We start from the raw sequence: 27,138 nt of genomic DNA on the forward strand, positions 1-27,138 counted from the left end.
AAAATCTCATAGTGGAAGAGGGTAGTGTTTTTCCCTCATATCTGAGTCATCTTTCCAGGTAGTGGGAACAGCATGTGCAAAGACCTCAGAACTGGCAGGAGCAGAGCATGTTTGAGGAATTTAAGAAAGACGTATGAAGAGGAGGCTGGAAGGAAAGAAGGATATGGGCCAGTGGCAGGCCAGGCCCACTAGACCTCATCAAAGTCTTTATCTTAATGAAGAACAAGTAAAACCATCAGAGCATGTGACATGTGGCCTTTTAGACAGCCTGGGTGAGCCACACCTCTTGAGATTCATGCCCTATGACTCCTCTCCCTTTGAGTGTGGGTGGACTCGTTGGCTTGCTTCTAATGAACAGAACACAGGAGTGATGAGAGGTCACTTCTGAGACTGATTTACAAAAAAGATTGGGGCTTCCCTTTTGGATGCCTTCTCTTGTTCTCTCTCTCTCTCTGTTCGCCAGCTGCCATGTTGGAAGGACACACAGGCAGCCTATGGGTGGGCTATGTGGTGAGAAGCCCAGGTGAGGTCATTGCCAACATCCACTTGTGAGCACCTGCAAACAGATTCCCTAGCCCCAGCTGAGCCTCGGGGTAACTGTAGCTCAACTACAGCCTCATAAGAGATCGTGACCAGGGGCACCCAGGGGCACCCAGCTAAGCCATGCCCAGATTCCTGACTCACAGAAACCAGGGGATAATGAATGTTTGTGGTTTGGGAGTAATTTGTTACATAGCAAAAAGTTATTAATACAGAGCATATTCCTTAGGGGACTGGTATATTTCATTCATTCAGCAAATAAGGAGGAGCTACTATGCAGCAGGCATGTTGTAAGTGCTGACATGACACATTTTGTAAATTTTTATGTAATTTTTGTGTAGGTAGCAATGTAACATGTTTTGAAATTCCAAAGTTATAATAGGTGGCATAAGGAAAAATCTCTCCCCACAGATACTCAACTTCTTTACCATGGATTACTTAATGTTATCAGTTTCTGGTGTATTCTTCCAGAAAGATGTTATTTATGCATGTACAAACAAATATACAGTTGACCCTTGAACAACATGGGTTTGAATTGAATACATCCACTTACATGTGGCTTTTTATAGTACAGGACAGTACTGTAAATGTATTTTCCTTATGATTGCCTCAATAACATTTCCTTTTCTCTACTTCGTTGTGAAAATAAGAATAATAATACCTACAACATCCAAAATACGCGTTAATTGACTGTTTATGCTCTTGGTAAGGCTTCTGGTCAACAGCAGGCTATTGGCAGTTAGGTTTTGGGGGAATCAAAAGTTATACACAGATTTTTGACTCCATGGGAAAGAAGGAGTTGGCACCCAAACCCTGGCATTGTTCAAGTATCTACTGTACTTGGTTCGCACACCATACTATGACTTGTTCATGTTTTTTTTTCCCCCACAAAACCATATATCTTAAGGAACATTCTATGTCTATACATAGGGAATTGCCTCATTGCTTTTCATAGCCATATAGAATTCCATTACATGAATGTACCCCTTAACTGGTCCCCTATTGATAGACCCTTTGGTAATTTCCTATCATTAGCTACCACAAACAATGGTGCCACAAATAATCATCACCGTACAATATCTCCCCTATAGGATAAATTTGTAAAAATGTATCCAAACCGTGTACAAATGCATAACTTTGATAAATATTGCCAAACTACCACGACAGTGGTAAAGCTGGATAGAAGCTTCCTAATGTACCCGGCCATCAGTGACAATAAGAACTTCTGCTTCCCCACAATCGCCCACAGTGTCATCCAACCTTTTTGTCTTCGCCTCTCTGATCAGTGGGAAATGGTAGCTCAGTAAGTCTTCAAGTTATCCTTCCTGTATTCTGTGTGAGGTTGAGACTCTTTTGACGTGTTTAGTAGCTGCTGCATGATTACAGGTGTGTAGTAATAATAATAATAATAATTATAATAATGGCAATAATAATAAAATTAAACAAACAAAAACACTCTGGCTGCCAGAGTGTAGAAAGGCTGTGGGACCAGAGCTGATGCAAGAAGCCCAGACAAAGGGGAAGGGAGTGCAGCAGATGGACCGGGAGCTCTTTGAAAAACTAAATAAAGAGGCCTTTGTGAGCGGTGTGTGTGTGCACGCGCACATGCGCACTTAGGAAGCGGGTTGGCTGGGGAGAGGCAGTGCCAGGATTTATATTCAGTCTCTGGCTTGTGCAACTCGAACAAAGATGGTGCCCTTCACTGAGACAGGCAATGCTGAAGGAGGGCCAGGTTTGCTGGGGAAGATCAACTATGTTTTCCACTGTTGCTATGAGAACCACTAGCTTCGTGCCTTTACTAAATGCTGCGGGTTAGTTAACACCTACACCTTAGTGGAGTTTTAAATTTCCACATATACCTTGGATTTAACATTTATTTAACATAAAATACCAAGCGAGTAAATCACTCGTGCAAAAAGATATGTCAGTCCTTCTATAAAATGTTAATTATTTCTCTGGTCTTCGACCATGTGCTGAGGAATCAGTTGCGGGAGAAAGTGGCGGAGGCTGAGAATCACCTGGAGCGGTGTTCAGAGCTGGCTGTAGCTGTTTCAATATAAACTCAAGCAAATGATGCAGGTGAACAGGGCTCCCTGAAATTGGTTTTCTCCTGTGTGTGACCTGTGAAGCCAGTTGAGGTATCTGAAGTTCTTCAGCTTTTCACTTTTTTTAAAAGATTTTATTTATTTATTTATTAGAAAGAGAGAGGAGCGGCAGAGGGAGAGGGAGAAGTAGGCTCCCTGCTCAGCAGGGAGCACGACGTGGGGCTCGATCCCAGGATCCTGGGATCATGACTTGAGACGAAAGCAGATGCTTAACCGACTGAGCCACCCAGGTGCCCCTCAACTCTTCACTTCTGAGGAGCCTTCTGATCCGGGGTGTGTAATATTACTGTTCTCCAGGTATCTGTGCTAGATCCCAGCTAGTTCCTAGAGTGTGTTATTCCAGGTGGAGGAGAGATTAACTACAAAAAAAAAAGTGTTTTTTACAATTACAAATGTATATATATTCTTGGAGAAAAAAAAAAGAATATCACCTAAAATACCAACTACACTGGACAGATGATATTATGATAACCCATGTCAATTTTTACCCCGTGAGCCCACCCTTTTTCTAACCCTCCAGCTCAGACCCCTAGTTGTAAAAGTTGTCCCCAAGCCACCAAAATCAGAGAATACATCAGTCAAATTCCTGACTTTTCCACTTCCAAAGCCAAGGTCTGGGTATAAGAGAGAAAAAATAGTTCCCTACTGCTCTGTCTAGGACAATGATTCTCAAATTGTGGTCTCCCAACCAGCAGCATTAGCGTCCCCTGGCACTTGATTAGAAATGAAAATCTCGGGGGGCGCCTGGGTGGCTCAGTCGTTAAGCGTCTGCCTTCGGCTCAGGGCGTGATCCCGGCGTTCTGGGATGGAGCCCCATGTCAGGCTCCTCCGCTGGGAGCCTGCTTCTTCTTCTCCCACTTCCCCTGCTTGTGTTCCCTCTCTCGCTGGCTGTCTCTATCTCTGTTAAATAAATAAATAAAACCTTAAAAAAAAAAAGAAATGAAAACCTCGGGCTTCGCCCCAGACCTACAAAATCAGAAGTTCTCATGTGTGGAGAAATGTGTGCCCAGTTTTCATGTGTGCCCAGAAATCTGTATTTTAACACCCTCCAGGTGATTGTGATACACAGTACAGTTTGGGAACCACAAGCTGAGAGAGTTACCAGATCACGAAGTGGAACAGGGGATTAAAGACAGTAGGGGGTTAGCTGAGCAGTGGGGCCTAAGGCAGCAGCCTCATAGAACTCCCTGGGGAACAGCCAAATATTTCCCCACAAGGCCTGGAGGCCTGGTGGATGCAGATGGTACCACCCAGCTAGGTTCCCTGACCCATGGCAGATTGAACTGAGACATGGACCTTGACCAGAAATCCAGGGCCCACAGGGGAATCACAGACACCTCAGTGGATGCCAGCAGGGAGGGCTGAGCAGGCATGAGGGAAGACTCTACATTGTTGCCAGTGTGAGACATTAGTGTTGCCCTAATGAGGCCCAGATGTTGCTCTGCCACTGCCACCTCCACTCCAGTCTGGTGCCAGAATGGGCTAGACATAAGTGTCTACTATCAGGAGAACAGCTTGACTACATGCTAAAATTTCTTCCTTCTACATAACATCTTTAGACGTGGTAGAAAATATATGTAAAATCAAAGTAATAAATTCAGGGCTAAAACTGAAGTCAAAAAAGGGAACTTCCTTGGATTCAAAGTGGTAGAGCTTTTCTTTAAAAAAAAAAAAAGAAAGAAAGAAAGAAAAAGAAAAAGAAAAAAAATGCATATGGGAAACAGGAGAGGCTGTAGCCATCTGTAGCCTGGAAGCCAGGACTGATACTGACTGCATGGAGATGCCTCCAGCTGGCTGCCTGCAGGGAGCAGTTCACAGCTCAGAACACACTGGGGAGAATTTCTCATAGAAGATAAGTGCAGAACCAAATATTAACAAATACCCAAGGAAGTTTTCTACCACAATGCAAAACAATACAATTAATGGAAGAAACAAGGGTATAGTGATAGTAGAGCATCTGGAAAAAAAAAAAAACCTGTAAAATACGTATACCTTAGAGAAATAAAGGAGGAACTCATACAAGAACCAATTTCAGTCCTTGGAAACTTAAAAAAAAAAAAAGCAATTACTGAAATTAACAATTAAATACAAGGGATGAACAGGCAAGGTGCTGAACAGAACTTGCAAGAATCATGCATGTGTGTGCATGCATGTGCATGCCATACACACACATACACGTACATAGACAGGCACAGTGAATCTTCAACACATCAAGGATAAAGAAAAAAAAAGAAAAGCTTCCAGAGAGAAAAAGTAGATTCTAAACTAGTTATAGAGAAATAAAAATTTGGCAACATCAGATTTTTTATTAGCAACCTTTGATACACAAAGATGATAAATGAGAGTGTCAACGTGCTCAGGGAAAATACCTGCATAACTTTGAGCCCAAAATTCCAAACCCAGAAAATTATCTTTCAAGACTGAGAATGAAACAAACTTTCAGGCATACTTAGAAAATTTTCCACCCAGATATTTCTGCACAAAGAAATACTAAAGGATAATGCATGAAGAAAAATGAACCCAGGAGGCAGTAATAGAATTCCAAAAACTTTAGTGAGCACATAAGTCAGTAAAACACTTTGGTAATTTTAAATAAATTTTGATTTGATGGAATTGGTAGAGTGTCTTCAAACAGCAGGCTAGGAGTAAAATTCACTGGGCAGGAACAACAGAACCTCTCCTGGCTACTTGTAGTAGTAAAGGAACCTATTAAATGACATTGGATAAATCACGGAATCTGCAGGTGGGCCAGACACTCATGGCAGGAGTTAGATGGCAGAAACAGTGCTCAGATTATACTGCAGGACACCACAGGAGAATTCCTGCTGTGCCTGTTGCCACCTCTCCTAGTCATAGGCAAGTCACTCTCCATAGTTCATACCACTACCACTGCAACCCTGGGAAGCCAGATGTCTACCACTGAGGCCATAATGAATTCTGCATGATGCTTACTTCTTGATCTCTGTCCCTTCAATAAAATTTTAAGGAGTCTGACTGACTGCATGCTTGTACTCTGGATGCCAGGGAGGCTGAAATGTGAGTTTCTGATTCCTGCCTTGGGGAGATATGGACTCAAAAGATAAGAAGTTCCTTCAAACTTAGAAACTTATGAAGATGTTGCGTAGCCCCAAAAAAGCATGACAGTTTTCTGCTATGGGCAGGAAAAGAGTGTTAAAAAAAAAAGAGAGAGAGAAATGTAGACAAAGTATAATAAATACAAAACAGAAAATAAGATATCAGAAAAGAGTCCAAATATGTCTTTAATCACAGTAAATATAAATGGGTTAAATTCACCTATTACAAGACAAAGACTCCCATATTAAATGTTTTCAAAATATATTATATATTAATTTAACAGTAGAATACATTTATATAAATATTATATACTTAGCAGGAAGTTGATGATCCACTCAACCTGGGTAATTTGAAAAGAGTTTATAAATACTACTTGAAAGAAACAATAAAATAAACCTTTTGCAAGTATGATAAGAAAAATCAACATTAGGGCCCAAAAGGGATGAGAAACTATGGCTGCAGAGATACTTTTCAAAATCATAATACATAAAGGGGATATTGCTGGGTTTAAGAGGACAGAGCTAAGACTAATCTGCTAGGAGTGCCTGGGTGGCTCAGTCGGTAGTCTGCCTTTGGTTCTTGAGCCCCAGGTCCGGCTCCCTGCTCAGTAGGGAGTCTGCTTCTCCCTCTTCCTCTGCCCCTCCTCCTGCTCATGCTCTCTCTCACTTGCGCTCACTCTCTCTCAAATAAATAAATAAAAACTGTGAGAAAAAAAAGATTTATCTGTCTCCTTCCCCTATTATAAATCACTCTGAAAAATTAAAACACCAAGAAACAGAAATATGAAATCCATTTCAACTAAAGGAGACATCTCCAATCCTCAACCACAGTATAGGAATATATATGCATAAATATATCATATATCATATATATATATCATATTTATCTAAATTTACATATTAAAATTTCCAAATTAAAAAATGATTGTCAGATTGAACTTAAAGGAACAAAAGCATATTTAGTTACCTTCTGCTTATAAAACACATGCTAAAAATGCAGATACAGAAAAACTGGACTGACCAAGCAAAGAATAAGTGAAAACATATATAACTATATTAATATCAAAGTAATCTTTAATGAAAAACCACTATTCAAGATAAAGGGGGTATTTAATAATGATAAAAGAGTGAAGCCACTAGTAAGAAATGGTAATTCTAAATTTGTTTATACCTAATTACATGGTCTTAAAACACACAGAGCAAACATTAGCAAAACTAAAGGAAGTAAATTAATGATAATTGTGGGGAATTTTAATATATCTCTCTCAGCAATTGATAAAACTGACAAAAATATCAGTAAAGTAATAGAATCTTTGAACAACACATTTAGCAAATGATCTAATTAAAATATGTGGTACAGATTGAACATGCAGAACACACATTCCTTTCAAGTACACATGCAACATTTATAAAAATTAATCATATCCTACCAGGTCATTAAGCACATCATGACAAATTCCAAAGAGTTTTAATCATAAAACATTATGTAGTCGCAGAAGAATTCAATGTTTGGAAATTAAGCAATTAGTTTTTAAGAACCTATCTCTCAAATAAGATGTAAGGTAAATTACAAAATATTTTGTAGTCAATGATAATGAAAATACAGCACATTATAATTCGTGAGATGCAGCTAAAGCCATAAACAGAATGAAGTTTTTGGTCTTAAATGTATATGTGAGAAAAAATGGAAGCCTGAAAATCAGATAAAAATCAAAGAAAATAGAAGAGAATCAAAATGAGCATATTACTTAAATTAATGACATAGAAAATAGCATGGTAAAGAGATCTTTTTTAAAGTCAAAGTTTGCTTTTTTGAAAACACTAATAAAATTGATTATCGCTAGAAAGACTGATTAAGAAAAGGGGCACAAAATACACATTTCTAACATGAAGAATGAAAAGGAGCACATCACTGGCAGACATTACGGGCATTAAAAATGTAAATGGATATTATAAAGAACTTTGAAATTTTTGATAAATAGAACAAATTCTATGAAAAACACAACTTACCCAGATGAAGAGTCATAGTTACACAAGAAACTGGCTCTATAATTGAATCTATTGTAAAACTTATCTTCATGATCTTGAGGTAAATTTCTTAAGAACGATGCAAAAAGTACTATAAATTAAGGAAGAAATAGATAAATCTTACAATTTAAAAGTTAAGAACTTCTGTTTATCAAAAAATAATCATTAAAGAGGTGAAAAGGCAAGACACAGAGTGAGAAAAGATCATATATATACATATATATATCTCCTAGCAAAAGAGTTATGTCCAGATTATATAAAGATATAAGGAATTCCTAAATTAAAATATCATATATATATATATATGCAAGTTAAAGAGAGTATTTAATAATGATAAATGAGTGAAGCCACTAGTAAGAAATGGTAATTCTAAATTTGTTTATACCTAATTACATGGTCTTAAAACACACAGAGCAAACATTAACAAAACTAAAGGAAGTAAAAGTAACAAAACTAAAGGAAGTAAAATTTGCTAGGAGATATATATCTCCTAGCAAAAGAGTTATGTCCAGATTATATAAAGATATAAGGAATTCCTAAAATTCAATGAGAAGAAGGCAGACACCCAATAGAAAAACTGGGCAAAGGACTTGAACAAACACATCACAAAAAGAATATCCAAATAATTAAAAATATATGAAAAATATATTTCCAATCTCATTAAAAATAAATAAAATGTACATAAAACCACAATGCCGCTCACTGATCTGAACAGCTAAAATGTAAAAGATAAACAATACTGTTTGCCAGGATGTGAACCAAATGGGACTGCCATACACTGCCGGCAGGAGTATGAGCTTGTACAGCCTTTTTTGAAAACTAGTTGTCAATACCTACTAAAGATGAAGGATTACATACCCTATTACTCAAAACCAAAAACATATTTAAGAATGTTTATTGTAATACTATTTGTAGTAGACATTATCTGAAAACAACCTAAATGTCCATCAGTGGTAACACTAATAAATACATTTTGATATATGTATACAGTGAAAGCAATAAGCAATGAAAACAAACTATAGCTCGACACAATAACATGGATGAACCCCATGAATATATTTATGACCAGAAGAAGCCAGAGACAAATTAATACATCTTGTATAATTTCAATCATACAAAGTTCAAAATCAGGAAAAACTTAGCAGCTAAGTTATTGGTTACCTCTGCAGTGGAGAAAGGGAAAAAGGATTAGGAAAAGATATGAAAGGGACAGGTGAGTGTTTATAAAGTTGTTTTTTTTTTTAAAATCTGGCTGATGGTTATGAGGCAAGTTCACTTCGTCAAGTTTCTCAAAGTATAAACTTATGATTTATGCATGTTTCTTTATGTATATTATATTTCAATACTATAAGATGACAGAGTAGGTTTTAGTCCACAAATTTAAGGATAATTTAACATTATAAAATTGTAATAAAAGATAAAAACCATATGAGCTATTCAGCTGTTGCCCCCCCCAATAAAATCAATAGGATTTCATATCTGTTCATCCAATAAGAATAAAAGTGAAATTTATAACTTGGTAAGGGCATCATCAAAGATACTACTTGTTGCTTACTTGTTATCCATTATCCCCTTCTTCCTTATTAATGGGAGAGGTGGCAACATGCCCAGTTATAAATACTCACTGCTTGCAGCTGAGGATTGTGACATAGCCTAGTTGTAGCCAAAAAGATGAAAATGGAAGTCTAATTCTGAAACTTTTGAGAAATCTATGTTTTCTAGATAAAAGAAGGAAGACTCAGCCTTTTGCTCTTCCCACTCTTCCTACCTGGAATGCAACTCAAGGCCTGGAGGAATAGCAGCAATATTGTGACTGTAAGAACAAAAACCACACAGTAAAGATGATTTTGGGAAGCTGGAAGGAGACCAGGACTTCCTTCCTCTGCACATGTTAGGTGAGAAAAATGAAACCTGTATTTCTTTCTTTAAGTCATTGAATCAGGTTCCTCTTTTATGCAGCTAAAATGCTGTCCTAACTGATTATTCTACAAAAAATTTATAGCAAGCACCTCGCCTAATAAACAAATAATAAAAGCATTAAGTTTAGTAATACTACAATGATGGCTCTTTTCACTGCTGTTAAGTAACATTGTGTAACTATTCTACATGAGAAAATCAGACAAGAAAAATACATAATATATAAATATTAGAAAGGAAGGTGAATAGCAATTGTTATTTGCGGACAGTATGATTGCCTCCTTAGCAATCCTAGGAAAACCAAGAAACTATTAACCTATTAAAATAATTCAGCAAGGTGATCAGATATAATATCAAACATACAAAAATCAAAATTTTTCATATACTACATCTATAATTAATCAAAAAACTAAAAATGAAAGATGGTGATATTAATAATAGATTATAACATTTAATTGAAGGACATAAAAGAATGACTCAAGAGCCAACGCAATCTTGAGAAATAAGAACAAAGCTGGAGGTATCACAATATCAGACTTCAAGATATACTACAAATCTGTAGTAATCAAAACTGTATAGTACTGGCATAAAAATGGACACATAGATCAACCGTACAGAATAGAGACTCCAGAAATAAACCACACTTATATGGTCAATTAATCTATGACAAAGAAGTCAAGAATATGCAATAGGGAAGAGTCTCTTCAATAAATGGTGCTGGGAAAGCTGCACAGCTACATGTAAAAGAATGAAACTGGACCACTTTCTAACACCATGCACAAAAATAAACTCGAATTAAAGACCTAAATGTGAGACATGAAACCATTAACATCCTAGAGGAGAGCACAGGTAACAATTTCTCTGACACTGACCATAGAAACACTTTCCTAGATATGTCTCTTAAGGCAAGGAAAACAAAAGCAAAAATAAACTATTGGTACTACATCAAAATAAAAGGTTTTTGCACAGCAAGGGTAACTACCAACAAAACAAAAAGGCAACCTACTGAATGGGAGAAGATATTTGCAAATGTATATCTGATAAGGGGTTAATATCAAAAATATATAAAGAACTTATGCAACTCTACACACACACACACACACACATGCACACACATACACACATGAAAAACAAAACCTAAACAATTGATTAAAAAATAGACAGACTAATGAATCATTGAACACTACATCAAAAACTAATGGTATACTATACAGTGGCTAACTGAACATAATTTTTTAAAAAAGGGAAAAAATTAAAAAATAAAAAATAGAGGACCTGAATAGGCATTTTTCCAAAGAAGACATACAGATGGCCATGAAAAGGTACTTAACATCGCTCATCATCAGAGACATGCAAATCAAAACTACAATGAGATAGCACCTTACAGCGATTAGAATGGCTGAAATCAAAATGACATGAAATAACGATGAGGAGAGGAGGTGGTGAGGAGGTGGAGATAAAGGAAGTCTTGTGCACTGTTGGTGGGAATGTAAATGGTACAACCACTGTGGGAAACAGTATGGAGGCTCCTCAAAAAATTAAAAATAAAAATACCAAATCAAGCAAAGAAACAAAACTCAATTATTTACTCAAGAAAAAGCAAAGCATTTTTCAAGGAAATTATAGACACTACATAACTCTGCCATAATCATACACACCATAATAACAATGGAGGGTAATAATATAATTGCGGGATATTAATCTAACCAAAATTATTATGTTTGAATGATGGGAAGAGAATGGGTACATATGTGTGAAAGCACACTAGGTGCCAAGGGAGATATTGAAGAGGTTGACTATATCTTCCGTAAAAAAAATGTTGAGAACTGAAAAATCAAGAAGTAGGAATAAAAGTACATTATTTAGTGATATGAAGGCAAATATTAAAAGAATCAGCTATGATATTTCAAAGGGAATGTGTCTGGAAAGAGGGAAATGAGCAAATGGGGTGTTGCTATTGGAGGACTGCTGTTTTTCATTAAAATTCTTGAGAAGTGTTTGATAAACTATGTTTCTAAAAATCTTCAATACTTTTTTTTTATTTTAAAACCTGTAAGACAGAAAACGGTCATTCATAGCCTGAGACTGAATTGGGATCAGGACTGGGTTTTATGGTCTAATTATTTTTGACCCACTTTTACCACATCTTCTGCCACAAACTTTCTTAGACAAATTGGTCTTGAGCAGATGTCAAAGTTTATTAACGTGTTAACAAGAAAATCAGTGAGAGGGTGAAAGAGTGCCTGGTGCCAGGTCCAAGAGGATAAGGACAATGTGGGGTTATGTATTTGGGAGATAGAATACATACATAAGCAGCTAGTTTTTCAAAAAATAAATAATTAGGTAAAGAATGCAGTTTTCTGTCACATGGTCACAGAAACACCATGTTTGTATCAGTTCTGAGAAAGGAAATCGGGAACAGAAAGTTTAAGAAAAAAAGAACAGATGATAAGGGAACATCTGTGGTCATTAAGTGAATAACAGAGGTTTGCCCCCCAGATGGCCCAATTAACAGGGAAGCATGAGTGGTCCCCAAACAGAGGTTAGAAGCAGATTGTGGAGGAGGGCTGACTTTGCACACTGAATGAACATGCTGTAAATAAAGTTGGAGGATCAAACTGTCCATTTTCTAATTTGGGGACACATATTTTTGATGCTTCACGCTAAGGAAGGATCAGGCAACCAGTAGCAATAAAGAGAATTTGGGTTTCTGGTTTCTAGAGTGATAAAATCATAAAACAAATGAAGTCCAATCTTCAATGGTCAGATTAGAGTTTTAATGACTCTGTCTCGCAGCACGCTTTGGAGGAATGTCTTAATGGGGCATTTGGACATAACACTAATCATGCTGAATGGAATGGATTATGTGGATAGAGTACCTAGTTTTTCTCTGATATATTCTTGGATTTTATGTGCTAATTTTTTATTTAGAATTTATACATTTATAGTTTTCTTTTGTCAATGTTCTTAGGTTTTGAATTTAAGTTATAGAGCAGTATAAAATGAGCTGGGAGAGCTTAACATCATTTTCTTGTTCCTGGACTTGTTTAAATAACATGTTAGTTAACTGTTCTTTAGTTTATATAAAATTCAGTATGAACCCATCTGTTTCTGGTGACTTTTCAATGGTAAAATTTTAATCACAATTTCAATCTCTTGTATTTGAAATTTGTCTATTCATGTTTTCCACTTCTTCTTAATTCTGGTAATTCATACTTTGCTAGAAAAAAAAAATCTCCCTGGACTTTTATTATGTCCTCTTTCTCATTCTTATTCTCATTAATATATAGTTTTGTATTATCCATTTTAAAGGTGAGAACATATTTATTTTTCAGCATCTTTAATTATTAAGGCATTTAAGTTTATGTTTCTTTTCCATAAACCTTTCACTGTGTTGCATAGGTTTGGGCATGGAATGTCTGACTCTTCATTGTTTCTAGATAGCTTATAATTTTCCCTCATGGGATACAATTAAAGCAGTACATTACTAAATGCCTATACTTGAAAAGTCTCAAATCAATGAATTCAATTTCCACCTTAAGAAACTAGAAAAAGGAGAGCAAATTAAATCCAAAGTAAGAAGAGGTGAGGAAATAATAAAGATCAGAGTGAAAGTCAGTGAAATAGAAAACAGAAAAATTATAGAATCAGTAAAATCCAAAGCTGGTTTTTTGAAAAGATCAATAAAATTGATAAATCATTAGACTGATGAGGAAAAAAGACAGAAAACACATCTTACAAATATCAAGAATGATAAAGGTGACATCATTACAGGTTCTACAGATATTAAAAGGATAAGGAAATATTATGAACTCTTCCAGAGAGTTGAAAAGAAGCCAGTGGTTACAACATATTCTATGAAGCAAATATTACCCTGTAACAAATCAGAAATTAAAATAAAAAAACCTTCGCCATAGCACCAAAAATAGTAAATACTAGGGAAAATCTGATAAAAGATATATACACTGACAAAAAACATTGCTGAGAGATATTAAAGAAGACCTAAATAGAGAGATATACTGCATTTATGAATCAAAAGATTCAATATTGGGGCGCCTGGGTGGTACAGCGGTTAAGCGTCTGCCTTCGGCTCAGGGCGTGATCCCGGCGTTAAGGGATCAAGCCCCACATCAGGCTCTTCCGCTATGAGCCTGCTTCTTCCTCTCCCACTCCCCCTGCTTGTGTTCCCTCTCTCACTGGCTATCTCTAACTCTGTCGAATAAATAAATAAAATCGTTAAAAAAAAAGATTCAATATTGTCAACAAGTTCATTCTCCCCAAATTAATATATAGAGTCAATGTGAACCAATCAAAGCCCTATCAGTCTTTTTGTAGGAATTAATGGCTGATTCTAAAACTTTAGGGAAAGGTCCTGCAATAGTCAAAACAACTTTTAACGAGAAGAACAAAGTTGGAAACTTTTTATTACCTCATTTCAAGTCTTAGTACAAAACCAACAAACAAAACAGGTTTTATAGACATAAGATAGACATTAAGGCATATAAACATAGAGACCTATAGACAAAAAGAACCATAGAAATGAATAGAAAGTGTAAAAGTAGGCCCACACATATATGGACAATTAATTTGCAAAAAGGGACAAAGGTAATTCAGTGGAAAAAAGATATGATACTGGAATAAATGCATATCTATATTTTAAAAACGAACTTCATATTTTCACCATATACAAAAATAAGTTCAAATGTGTCATAGACCTTGATGTAAAACTTAAAAATATAGAAATTCTGGAAGAAATCGTATGAGAAAATCCTTATGACCTTCAGTTAGGCAAATATTTCTAATAAGAAAATCATGAACCATAAAAGAAAGAATTGATAAATTGCACTTCATAAAAATTTAAAATTTCTGCTCTATGGAAGACACTGTTATGAAGATCAAAAGACAAGCCACAGGACTAAGAGACAAATATATGAAGGTCACATATTTGATGAGGACTTGATTCCAGAATGAAAAAAAACCTTATCAATTGCAATTAAATACATGCTGTTTATTGTATTTTAATTGCATACTAATAAAGCTGTTTTTAAAAGAATACAATAGCTTTACATGTCCTGATATTGAAAAATCTCCTTAAGATATAGTGCTAAGAAAAAAAAACTTGCATAATAAAATCCCACAAAGATATCTTAAAATGTGTATTTGAAAAAATAGTTAGAGGGGCGCCTGGGTGACTCAGTCGTTAAGCGTCTGCTTTCGGCTCAGGGCATGATCCTGGCATTCTGGGATCGAGCCCCACATCAGGCTCCTCTGCTGGGAGCCTGCTTCTCCCTCTCCCACTTCCCCTGCTTGTGTTCCCTCTCTTGCTGGCTGTCTCTTTCTCTGTCAAATAAATAAATAAAATCTTTTTTAAAAAATGAAAAAATAGTTGGAGACATGTACAATAAACTATATTATCCCAGAGTAGAGATGGAGAGGTCTCACTTCTATGTGATACATTTTTATTATGATTGAATTTTAACTGCATCAGAATCATAAACAAGTTTTGATTTTTTTCATTTAGTATTACACATTCTATTTGAACCTGCAATTTCAATACCAGGAGTTAATCCTCAGATACCTTGCACAAAAACATGTTATAAATGCAAGGATTCTCACTGTAGTATTCCTTGTAACAACCTAAGAATGGATACATCTCAATTTCTATTAATTTGCATATTAGCTTCCTATATCTGTGTATCAGATAACCCTAAAACAGCAGTTTAGAGCGACAAACTTATCACAGATTTTCTGTGGGTCAGGAATCTGAATGTAACCTCAGGTCTGCTCTCCAGGTGTTGGCTGGAGCTAGGGTCTCATCTAAAGGCTCAACTGAAGGAGGATTGCTTCTAAGCTCACACATATGGTCATTGGCAGGATTCAGCTCCTCACGGACAACTGGATTTTTTTTTTAATTGTAAAATTTTCTTTTCTTTTTTTATTTCAAATTTAAATTTAAATTCTAGTTAGCTAACATAAAGTATAACATTGGTTTCAGGAGTAGAATTTAGTGATTCATCACTTACATATAACACCCAGTGCTCATCATAACAAGTGCCCTCCTTTATACTCATCACACATTTAGCCCGTCCCGCCACCTCCCTCCCTCCATCAATCCTCAGTTTGTTCTCAATTGTTATGAGTCTCTTATGGTTTGCTTCTCTCTTTTTCCCCCCTCCCATAGGTTCATCTGTTTTGTTTCTTAAATTCCATATATGAGTGAAATCACATGGTATTTGTCTTTCTCTGACTGATTTGATGTAGCATAATACACTCTATCTCCAGCCATGTTGTCGCAAATAGCAAGATTTCATTCTTTTTGATCGTTGAGTAATATTCCATTGTGTATATACACCACATCTTCTTTATCCATTCATCAGCCAATGGACATTTGGACTCTTTCCGTATTCTGGCTATTGTTGATTATGCTGATATATACATTGGGGTGCATGTGCCCCTTCGAATCAGTATGTTTGTATCCTTTGGATTAATACCTAGTAGTGCAATTTCTTGGTCATACAGTTGTTCTATTTTTAACTTTTTGAGGAACCACCATACTATTTTCCAGAGTGGCTGCACCAGTTTGCATTCCCACCAACACTGGAAGAGGGTTCCCCTTTCTCCACATCCTCACCAACGTTGTTGTTTTTTGTGTTGTTAGTTCTAGCCATTCTGACCAGTGTGAGGTGGTATCTCATTCTAGTTTTGACTTGTATTTCCCTGATGATGAGTTATGTTAAACTTCTTTTCATGTGTCCGTCAGCCTCTGGATGTCTGCTTTGGAGCAATGTCCATTCATGTCTTCTGCACATTTCTTAACTGGATTATTTGGGTTTTTTCACTGTTGAGTTTGGTAGGTTCTTCATACATTTTGGATACAAACCCCTTATCAGATAAGTCATTTGCAAATATCTTCTCCCATTATGTAGACTGTTTTTAGTTTTATTGACTGTTTCCTTTGCCGTGCAGAGGTTTTTTATCTTGATGAAATCCCAATAGTTCATTTTTGCTTTTGTTTCCTTGCCTTCAGTGATGTGTCTAGTAAGAAGTTGCTACAGCCGAAATCAAAGAAGTAGCTGCCTGTGTTCACCTCTAGGGTTTTTATGGTTTCCTGTCTCACATTTAGGTCTTTCATCCATTTTGAATTTATTTTTGGTATAGTGTAAGAAAGTAGTCCAGTTTCATTCTTCTGCATGTTGCTGTCCAGTTTTCCCAACACTATTTGTTGAGGAAACTGCCTTTTCTCCATTGAATATTCTTTCTTCTTTGTTGAAGATTAGTTGACCATATACTAGTGACTCCATTTCTGGGTTTTCTATTCTGTTCCTTTGATCTATGTGTCTATTTTTATGCTAGTACCATACTGTCTTGATGATTACAGCTTTGTAATACAGCTTGAAGTCTGGAATCATGATGCCTCCAGCTTTGCTTTTCTTTTTCAGGATTGCTTTGCTATGCAGGGCCTTTTCTGGTTCCACAAATTTTAGGATTGTTTGTTCCAGTTCTGTGAAAAAATTTGATGGTATTTTGATAGGGATTGCATTTGTGCAGATTGCTTTGAGCATTATGGACACTTTAACAATGTTTGTTCTTCCAAACCATAAGCATGGAATGTTTTTCCATTTCTTTTTGTCCTCTTCAATTTCTTTCATAAGTGTTCTATAGTTTCAGAGTACAGATCTTTTACCTCATTGGTTAGGTTTATTCCTAGGTATCTTATGGGTTTTGGTGTAATTGTAAATGGGATCATTTCCTTGATTTCTTTTTCTGCTGCTTCATTCTTGGTGTGTAGAAATGTAACAGATCTCTGTACATTGATTTTATATCCTGCAACTTTGCTGAATTTGTGTATTAGATCTAGCAATTTTTTGGTAGAGTCTTCTGGGTTTTCTACCTAGAGTATCATGTCATCTGCAAATAGTGAAAGTTTGACTTTTTGCTTGATGATTTGGAAGCCTTCTATTTCTTTTTGCTATCCAATTGCTGAGGCGAAGTCTTCCAATACTATGCTAAATAACAATGGTGAGGGTGTCTGAGTGGCTCAGTCAGTTAAGCATCTTCCTTTGGCTCGTGTCATGATCCCAGAATCCTGGGATCAAGTCCCACATCGGGGAGGGGGGGTTCCTGCTCGGGGGGGGGTCTGCTTCTCTGCCCCTCCCCTGCTTGTGTCCATTCTTTCTCTCTCTTGCTCACTCTCTTTCTCTCTCAAATAAATAAAATCTTTAAGAGAGAGGAAAGAAGAAAGAAAGAAAGAAAGAAAGAAAGAAAGAAAGAAAGAAAGAAAGAAAGAAAGAAAGAAAAACAATGGTAAGAGTGGACATCCTTGTCTCATTCCTGACCATAGAGGAAAAGCTCTCAGTTTTTCCTCATTGAGGATGATATTAGCTGTGAGTCTTTCTTATATGTCCTTTATGATGTTGAGGCATGTTCCATCTATACCTACTTTGTTGATGGTTTTTATCAAGAATGGGTTCTGTATTTTGTCAAATGCATTTTCAGCATCTATTGAGAGGATCATATGGTTCTTATCCTTTCTTTTGTTAATGTGATGTATCACATTGATTGATTTGCAAATATTGTACCACACCTGCAGCCAAGAATCATGGTTAATAATTCTTTTAATGTACTGCTGGATTAGATTTGCTAGAGTCTTGGTGAGAATTTTTGCATCCATGTTCATCAGGGATATTGGCCTGTAATTCTCCTTTTTAGTGGGGTCTTTGTCTGGTTTGGGGATCAAGGTAATGCTGGCCTCACAGAATGAGTTTGGAAGTTTTCCTTCCATTTCTATTTCTTCTCTTTTGCAACAGTTTGAGAAGAATAGGTTAATGTCTGGTAGAATTCCCCTGGGAAGCCATCTGGCCCTGGACTGTTGTTCGTTGGGAGATCTTTGATTACTGATTCAATTTATTTGCTGCTTATGGGTCTGTTCAAATTTTTTATTTCTTCCTGTTTCAGATTTGGTAGTTTGTAGGTTTCTAGGAATTTATCCATTTCTTCCAGATTACCCACTTTGTTGACATATAATTGCTCATAATATTATCTTAAAATCGTTTGTATTTCTGTGGTTTTGATTGTGATCTCCCCTCTTTTGTTCACGATTATTTATTTAGGTCTCTTATCTTTTCTTTTTGACAAGTCTGGCTAGGGGTTTATCAATTTTACTAATTCTTTCAAAGAACAAGCTCTTAGTTTTGTTGATCTGTTTTACTATTTTTTTTTTTGGTTTCTATATCATTTATTTCTGCTCTAATTTTTATTATTTTCCTTCTTCTGCTGGCTTTAGGCTTTAGGCTTCATTTGCTATTCATTTTCTAGCTCCTTTAGATGTAAGGTTAGGTTGTGTATTTGGGGCTTTTCTTGCTTCTTGAGAAGCCAGTATTGCTACACACTTCCCTTTTAGGACCACCTTTGCTTCATCTCAGAGGTTGTGGACTGTCATGTCTTCATTTTTATTTGCTTCCATGTATTTTTTATTGCTTCTCTAATTTTCTGGTTAACCCATTCATTCTTTAGTAGGATGTTCTTTTTTTATTTTAAGATTGTTTATTTATTTGACAGAGAGAGCAAGAGAGCACAAGCAGGAGGAGTGGCAGGCAGAGGGAGAAGGAGAAGCAGGCTCCCCACTGAGCAAGGAGCCTGATGTGGGGCTCAATCTTAGGACCCTAGGATCATGACCTGAGCTGAAGGCAGATGCTTGACTAACTGAGCCACCCAGGTGCCCCCTAGTAGAATATTCTTTAACCTCCACGTATTTGTGGTCCTCCCAGATTTTTCTTGTGATTGATTTCAAGTTTTATAGCATCTGGTCTGGTAGGTCATTCAAAGCCCTTGTTTCCTTATTGATCTTCTGCTTAGATGATCTGTCCATTTGTTGTGAGTAGTGTGTTAAAGTCCCTTTCTATTACTGTATTATTATCAATGAACTTCTTTATGTTTGTTATTAATTGATTTATGTATTTGGGTGCTCCCAACTTGGGGATATAAATATTCACAATTGTTAGATCTTCTTGAGGATAGACCCCTTAATTATGAAACAGTGCCCTTCTTCATCTCTTCTTACAGTTTTTGATTTAAAATCTAGTTTTTCTGATATAAGTATGGCTAGTCTGGCTTTCTTTTGATGTCCCTTAGCATGATAGATGGTTCTCCATCCCCTCACTTTCAATCTGCAGGTGTCTTTACATCAAAAAAATGAGTCTCCCAGGGGTGCCTGGGTGGTTCAGTCGTTAAGCGTCTGTCTTTGGCTCAGGGCATGATCCCAGCATTCTGGGATTGAGCCCCACATAAGGCTCCCTGCTCCACTGGGAGCCTGCTTTTTCCTCTCTCACTCCCCCTGCTTGTGTTCCCTCTCTCACTGGCTGTCTCTCTCTCTATATCAAGTAAATGAATAAAATCTTAAAGAAAAAAAGTGAATCTCCTATAAGCAACATATTAATGGATCTTATTTTTTTAATCCATTCTGATACCCTATGTCTTTTGATTGGAGCATTTAGTCCATTTACATTCAGAGTGATTATTGATTGATATGAATTTAGTGCCATTGTGTTGCTTGTAAATGTGGTGTTTCTGGTTATGTTCTCTGTTTCTTTCTGGTCTTTGTTGTTTTTGGTTTTTCTTTCCCACTCAAAGAGTCCCCTTTAATATTTCTTGAATGGCTGGTTTAGTGGTCATGAACTCCTTTAGTTTTTGTTTGTCTGGGAAACTCTTTATCTTTCCTTCTATTCTGAATGACAGCCTTGCTAGATAAAGCATTCTTGGCTCCATATTTTTCTCTATTCAACATGTTGAAATATATCATGTCACTCTCTTCTGGCCTGCCAAGTTTCTGTGGACAGATCTGCTGCGAACCTCATTTGTCTTCCCTTTCAGGTTAAGGACTTTTTTTCCCTTGCTGCATTCACGATTCTTGCCTTGTCTGTGTATTTTTTGAATTTGTCTCTGGTATGTCTTTGTGTTGGCCAGCTTTTGTTGATTTTGATGGGAGCTCTCTGTGCTTCTTGAATTTTGATGTCTGTTTCTTTCCCCAGATTAGGAAGTTTTCAGCTATAATTTGCTCAAATAAATCTTCTGCCCTTTTCCCCCTCTCTTCTTCTTCTGGGACTCCTATGATGCAAATGCTATTACACTTTAAGCAGTCATTGAGTTCTCTAAGTTTACATCCGTAATCCAATACTTTTCTTTCCCTCTTCCTTTCAGTTTCATTATTTTCCATAATTTTATCTTCTATATCACTGATTTGTTTCTCTGTTTCATCTATGCTCATTGTCATTGCTTCTGGTCAGTTTTGCACCTCAGTTATAGCATTTTTTATTTTTGGACTGACTAGTTTTTAGTTCTTTTATCTTTGCAGTAAGGGATTCTCTAGTGTCTTCAATGCTTTTCTCAAGTCCATCTAGTATCCTTATGATTATTGTTTTAAATTCTGTCCAGGCATCTTACTTATATCCATGTTGATTAAATCCTTGGCTGAGACTTCTTCCTATTCTTCCTTTTGGGGTGAATTCCTCCATCTTGTCATTTTGTCTAGGTTGCTCTTTGTGTGTGTGTGTGTGTGTGTGTGTGTGTGTGTGTGTGTGTGTGTTAGGAAAGCCTGTTATATTCTTGCTCCTGAGAGTAATGCCTATATTAAGAAGAGGTCCTGTACTATCTTGGGCCTGGTGCTTCAGGAAGTGCTTCAGAGTGTGCACTCTGCTGCTTTGTTTTGGCTGCTCTTTCCCTCAGGTCACTCTTTTGCAGAGTTTCTCTTTGCCTGCAGTGGGGAGAGTTTGGACCTTATCCAGAGTGTGGCAAGTTTAAACTAGCTGTGTTTTGGTCTGCTTGTTAAAAGAAGCTAGATCCGGGGTGCCTGGGTAGCTCAGTCAGTTAAGCAACTGCCTTCAGGTCAGGTCATGATCCCAGGGCCCTGGAATTGAGCCCTGCATTGGACTCCCTGATCCATAAGGAGCCTGCTTCTCCCTCTCCCTCTGCCCATCCCCCTTCATGCTCTCTCTCACTCTCTCACTTGCTCTCTGGCTCTGAAATATATAAATAAAATCTTAAGAAAAAGAAGCTAGATCCTATTTCCCCTACAGCTGAAGATTTGCAACACTCTATGATCAGTAGAGTTGGTGTGTGCAAGGCGTTTGTGTTGGTCTTCTGGGGAAGGGGTCTCCTGTCCTGATTCTCAGGTGGACTTGCCCTAGTGGAGATGCACCTGCAGGGTGCAGGGAGGGTGGGGCTTGATCTAAGTGGCTCTGGTTTCCACTGAGGGGTGCTGTGTTGCTCACTAAAGTTGGTCAGTACTGTACTGACGGTAGGGGAGGGAGGTCGGGGGGGTTGGGAAGTGGAGTCACCCAGCTCTCTCCTCCGGGACAGGGGAGTTTGTGACAGCCACTCTTTAGGAAGCCCTCACAGGAGAGCAAACATTCTCCCATCTTGCGTCCCTGGCTTCCATCAGATCCCTGCCTACATCCTGTCTGTGTCCAAGCTGTCTGCCTGCCAGGCAGGACAGTTCTCCTATGTTTTATCTCAGATGTACGGCTGGGTTTCAAAACTCCAAATTTTAGGGACCCAGCACAGTGTGGACCCACATTGATCCTCTGGGGGAGGGTCTCACTGGGCTGTGGCCAGTGCTGGTTTGTCCTAGAAAAGCAGTTGCATGGCCACACAGTGGTTTGGAGCTTATGGTAAAGTGCAGCTAAAAGTTGGCACCAAAGTTTCCTGCCCTCAGCAAGTGTCTCTGTTCCTATGCTAATGAGTGGGGCAGCACGTTGGTGCCCACCAGCTCTTTTATCCCCGCAGAGGCAGTGCTACCTCCCCCAGTTGCACTCCAAGAAGGGGGTTATCTCTTCCTGTGTGACCCAGGAGATCCTTAGACCATGTTGTCTGTTCCCTGACCTCCACCCTCCTTCTCCACAGGAGCACTGATAAGCACACCAGGCACAACCTTGGTGATGGTGCAGAATTCTAAAACTTCAGCTGTGCTCCACTGCTTGTAAAGACTTGTGGTAGTCAGCTCCTTTCCTTTTCCCATCAGTGATCTTAGGGAAGAGTTTTTCTTGTGCAATCCCCTTCCTGCTACTTTCTCTGGTCTCTCTCTCTCCCTCTCTTTCCCTCTCTCCCTCTCTGTTTCTCTCTTGCTCCTCTCTCCATGATCAGGGCTCCCTTCCCTCTGCAGCACCCACAATTCTTTTCTCCCCCAAATCAACACTCTGCAGCTCCTACCTTCCATGACGTGGCCATTTTTCTCCCTCCAGATGTGCAGTTTGTTCTCTCAGTCCTCAGATCAATATCTTAGGTGTTCAGAATGATTTGGTATTTATCTGTATGTGTTTGAGGGATGAAGAAAGCATGGGGTCCCCCTACTCCTCCACCATCTTAACTCTTCCCAAAATTGTAAAATTTTCTCCCGGACTTTTTGTTTATTAAAATATAATTCTGTAAGTTTAAGAGGTACCATGTGTTGATTTGATACACGTGTTTGCAATATGTTAACAACCATAGCATTAGTTAACATCTCTATCACAGCACATAATTTGTTTTCTGTGGTGAGAACATTTAAGATCTAGTCTCTTAGCAACTTTTAAGTATGTAATACAGTATTGTTCACCGTAATCACTGTGCTGTGCATTTGATTTCCAGAACCTATTCATCTTTTAGTTGCAAGTATGTCCTTCAACCAACATTTCCCCAATTCCTCCATAACCTCCCTACTCCACCAGTCCCTGGTAACAACCATTCTACTCTCTATTTCTAAGTTCAGTTTTTTAAGATTCCACATATGATACAGTATTTGTCTTTCTCTGACTTATTTCACTTAGCATAATGTCCTCAAGATCCATGCATGTTGTCATAAATGGCAGGAGTTCCTCCTTTCTCATGGCTGAATAATATTTCATTGTGAAGATATACAGATATAGATGTAATGTTCTTTATCAATTCATCCACTGAGGGACATTTGCATTGTTTCTATATCTTGGTCACGATGACAGGAGTGTACAGATATTTTTTGATTTACAAGCAACAGGATTGAAGGTCTCAGTTCATTTTATTTCATGTGGATGGAGGAGTCTTAGTTCCTCATCTAATTGCTTTTTACTGGACTGCCTTCTGGTATCATTCCATTAGTCTGCATAGAGAGACATTACGGGAAATAGCTGTTTGAAATTTTCTCCTTATTTATCATGGGGATACTATTGAGAACATTTTCCATAAGCTCAAAATGTCTTCCTTATGAGAACCTATGGAAAAATTTCTCTCAGGTGTCACTACTAGGAAAACCTGATTGTTTTAGATTATGGGTGAGGTTTTATCTTCTGGAACCCATGCAATTTGCAACTGGTTGTTTTCTTGTGTTGTTTGGCTACTAAAAAGATCAGAAATAAATGTGTGGTTGACCTCTGGAAATTGCACAGGAACTACACAAACAATGAATCATGGAACACTATATCAAAAACTAATGATGTAGTGTATGGTGACTAACATAACGTAATAAAAAACTTTAAAAAAACAACAAAAAAGGAACTAATAATGTGCATCACTTCACTATTTTACTATTATACTCTAAATTATACTCTAAATTTCCATTTACTGTAACTTTTATTTTTTTTTAAAGATTTCACTTATTCATTTGAGAGAGAGAGCACAAGTAGGGGGAAAGGCAGGGGAAGAGAAATAAGCAGACTCTCCCTGAGTGCAGAGCTCGATGTGGGGCTCAATCCCAGGACCCAGAGATCACAACCTGAGCCATAGGCAGATGCTCAACTGACTGAGCCATCTAAGCATCCCCATTTACTGTGAATTTTAAAATCTATTTAATTCTGTTGTATTATATGTATCTTTGTAACACACACACACACACAGTTGCCCTCAAATGAGGCAATGTTGCATAAAATGAATTCAAAGTCAAAAACAAATGAAATGTTGAAATTCATTTTCCATTGTCTTTTGGTGCAGCTCATATCAGGCTATCTTGCAACAATGGATACTGATGTCGAAAAGACCAGCTCTCTGCCAAGAGGCTTAGAAATGACATTTACTTTGGTCTGTCTTCCAGCCTGCCCAGATCAAAAGATTGATTTGGGCATAACTCAAATGAACCTGTCTTATAGGGGCAGACTTACATTAACCAAACCAATAGAAACTGATATGTGAGTCAGAACCTCATATTATTAATTTAGGATGAAAAATATATTCATCATGTAGACTTCAGATGCTGGCATTGACATGTTTTATGAACATGGAATGACAACCAAGAGAGTTAATTTTATGCCCCAAAACAACAGTAAATAAACCTTAAGGCCCAGCATACATAGCTGGGATGGTATGCTCTGGGATGATGATTAGAAAGGTTCTGCTAATCTCCAGCTCATTGACCATCCCTTTTCCCTGGTGTCAGTCAATCTTCCTTATTATGTCCATAGCCTTGTTGCAAACAATTAAAATTTTAGTTAGTAAATTATGTGTGCATTCCTGTTTTCCACTCTGAACTTAAGTCTCTATTCTGGTTACCTTAACAGGAGTTTTGGGGATAGCTGCTTAATTATACAACTCAAAACACTATCTTTGTTTTTTGGGAAAGATTGCCAATCACATCCACTACCTGTGGATTTTATTTGTGTATCTTGCAAAGGGCAACCCTATTTTCCTTATCTCTGCATTCTCCAAAGGAGCTTCTTTTAGTAAAAACATGGGAGCCTTCCTCACTTACAAAAGCCAATTCTTTTGATTTATAAAAACGAAGACTATATTTTGATTTATAAAAATGAAGACTATGTTTTGGCTTTTAAACAACCAAGATTTGAACTCAAACAGAGGTAGCTTTCTACATACAATGAGCATTTAAAAATGAAATACTTGTCCAACTGCTGAAAGGCTCAGAGCTCTCACCTCTTATTGCTTTAAACTCAGCAGGGTGGCACCATCCACACTCATCCCCTTTGGATTTGGGGGAACCTGTGTCACATTTGCGAGTCACCCTGAGACACAGAAGCCTGTTGTTTCTGTAGCTGCAAGCTGAACATGGTTTTCTGACCAACAGGTACATATAAGCCCATAAAACTCTCAGTTCATTCAACAGCTCTGAGAAGAGGAAGTTAGAAAACACTTTGGTAGAGAGATACAGAAATAAAAAGTTTACTCTCCTACACCAAGAATAATTTTCAAAACCAGATCTTCTCTTTCACTAGACATCACTCTGGTCCTATTCTTTTCTGGGAATGCGCGTGTTGCTTGAGTACGCACATACACTTTGTGCCCACTGTCAATGTAAACAGAGCAAGGAACCACAGGTTTAGATGAAATATCTAGAAATATGTAAGTCCAGATTCTGGCCTCTATGTAGGTATAGATTCCCCTAAGACATTTAATTGTGTGTTCCTTGGCAGCAGAAATTGTGGAGGGAGCATAACTTGGGGAGATCAGGGAGAAGTGGGTTCTTTCCCCCACCTATTTCTGCATTTGTAAAAGGAGGTTAATGTTAGAGCCCAATCTGATAGAGCTGTTATGAGCTTAAAACATTTAGCATAAGTTGAGGGATGGAGATTGTTCCCACACAAAAATTATCTTTAGGATGAGGTGAGAATCATCTATCCAGGGAGGGAACTCAGAGAGAAGGTAGGTGGAACAAACTCTTGGGACAGAGGAGGGACAAGATATTCCCCCTGCCCCCAGACTGAAGGCTCTGATCTCAGCTGGACTGACAGTTAAGCTTTCACCTGTCATAATGTCTATACTAAGTAGAGTGGAGAAGACTCAGCAAGCCACTGCAAGATGAAATAAGACTCCAGGACAGTTTTCTCCTCAGAGTTCAGTGAGAAAAACCTCCATTTGTTGGTTCATCTGCCCAGTGGCATGAAGCTGCCTAGACCTCCACACTCTTAGGGGTCTCCTTCTTTTGCCAACACTAAGGGGTCAATGGTAAGTGAGCCAACTCCAGGCAACCCCTGTCCCTTCACCTTTCCCTTTTATCTTCAACAGACAGAGAGGACACAGAGAGGACCAGAGAGAGTAACAGTCTTTAGACTTTCTTAATTACATTTTCGGTAAAAACATCTTGAGTACGCCTCCTTATATAGGTATAATTATTATATCTGTATGTAAATATTATTGTGTATATTATGGAACATTAAAACAAAAAATTTCCAGTGACATTAATGGAAATGGAAATGGAAAAAAGGAAAACAAAAAGGAAAAAATGGAAATGAAAAAAATGGAAAAAAAAAGACTTTCTGCATTCCAAGGGATTGTCTTATGCACAATTTAAAACCCTGGGGATTCCACCCCCCACCCCACTCCCAACACTAACTTCAGATTAAGAAAAAGTCACAGTAATGGAACTTTAAGGAAACCTGAACTGGTTTTGAAATTCAAGTCTAGTCTTTCCACCAAAAAGCCATTTTGCCATGTCTGTAAAATGCCAGCAGTGCCTAGCTGGCTCAGTCAGTGGAGTGAGTGACTCTTAATCTCAGGGTTGTAGGTTTGAGTCCCACATTGGG

At 37.7% G+C, this 27,138-nt stretch overlaps 1 long non-coding RNA gene across 1 annotated transcript in view; it reads right to left on the minus strand.

Moving 5' to 3' along the window:
* Positions 1-2,790: 2,790 nt before the first annotated feature.
* The window catches only part of LOC117803733, a 32,370-nt gene continuing 8,022 nt past the window's right edge, over positions 2,791-27,138 (minus strand). The window contains exons 2-3 of the long non-coding RNA XR_004627727.1: positions 7,730-7,838; positions 2,791-3,004 (exon numbers count right to left, since the gene is read on the minus strand). This is a non-coding gene — a long non-coding RNA (uncharacterized LOC117803733). The remainder of the gene's footprint in view (positions 3,005-7,729; positions 7,839-27,138) is intronic.

Source organism: Ailuropoda melanoleuca, chromosome 9 (genome assembly GCF_002007445.2).
Source record: "Ailuropoda melanoleuca isolate Jingjing chromosome 9, ASM200744v2, whole genome shotgun sequence".
NCBI lineage: Eukaryota > Metazoa > Chordata > Mammalia > Carnivora > Ursidae > Ailuropoda > Ailuropoda melanoleuca.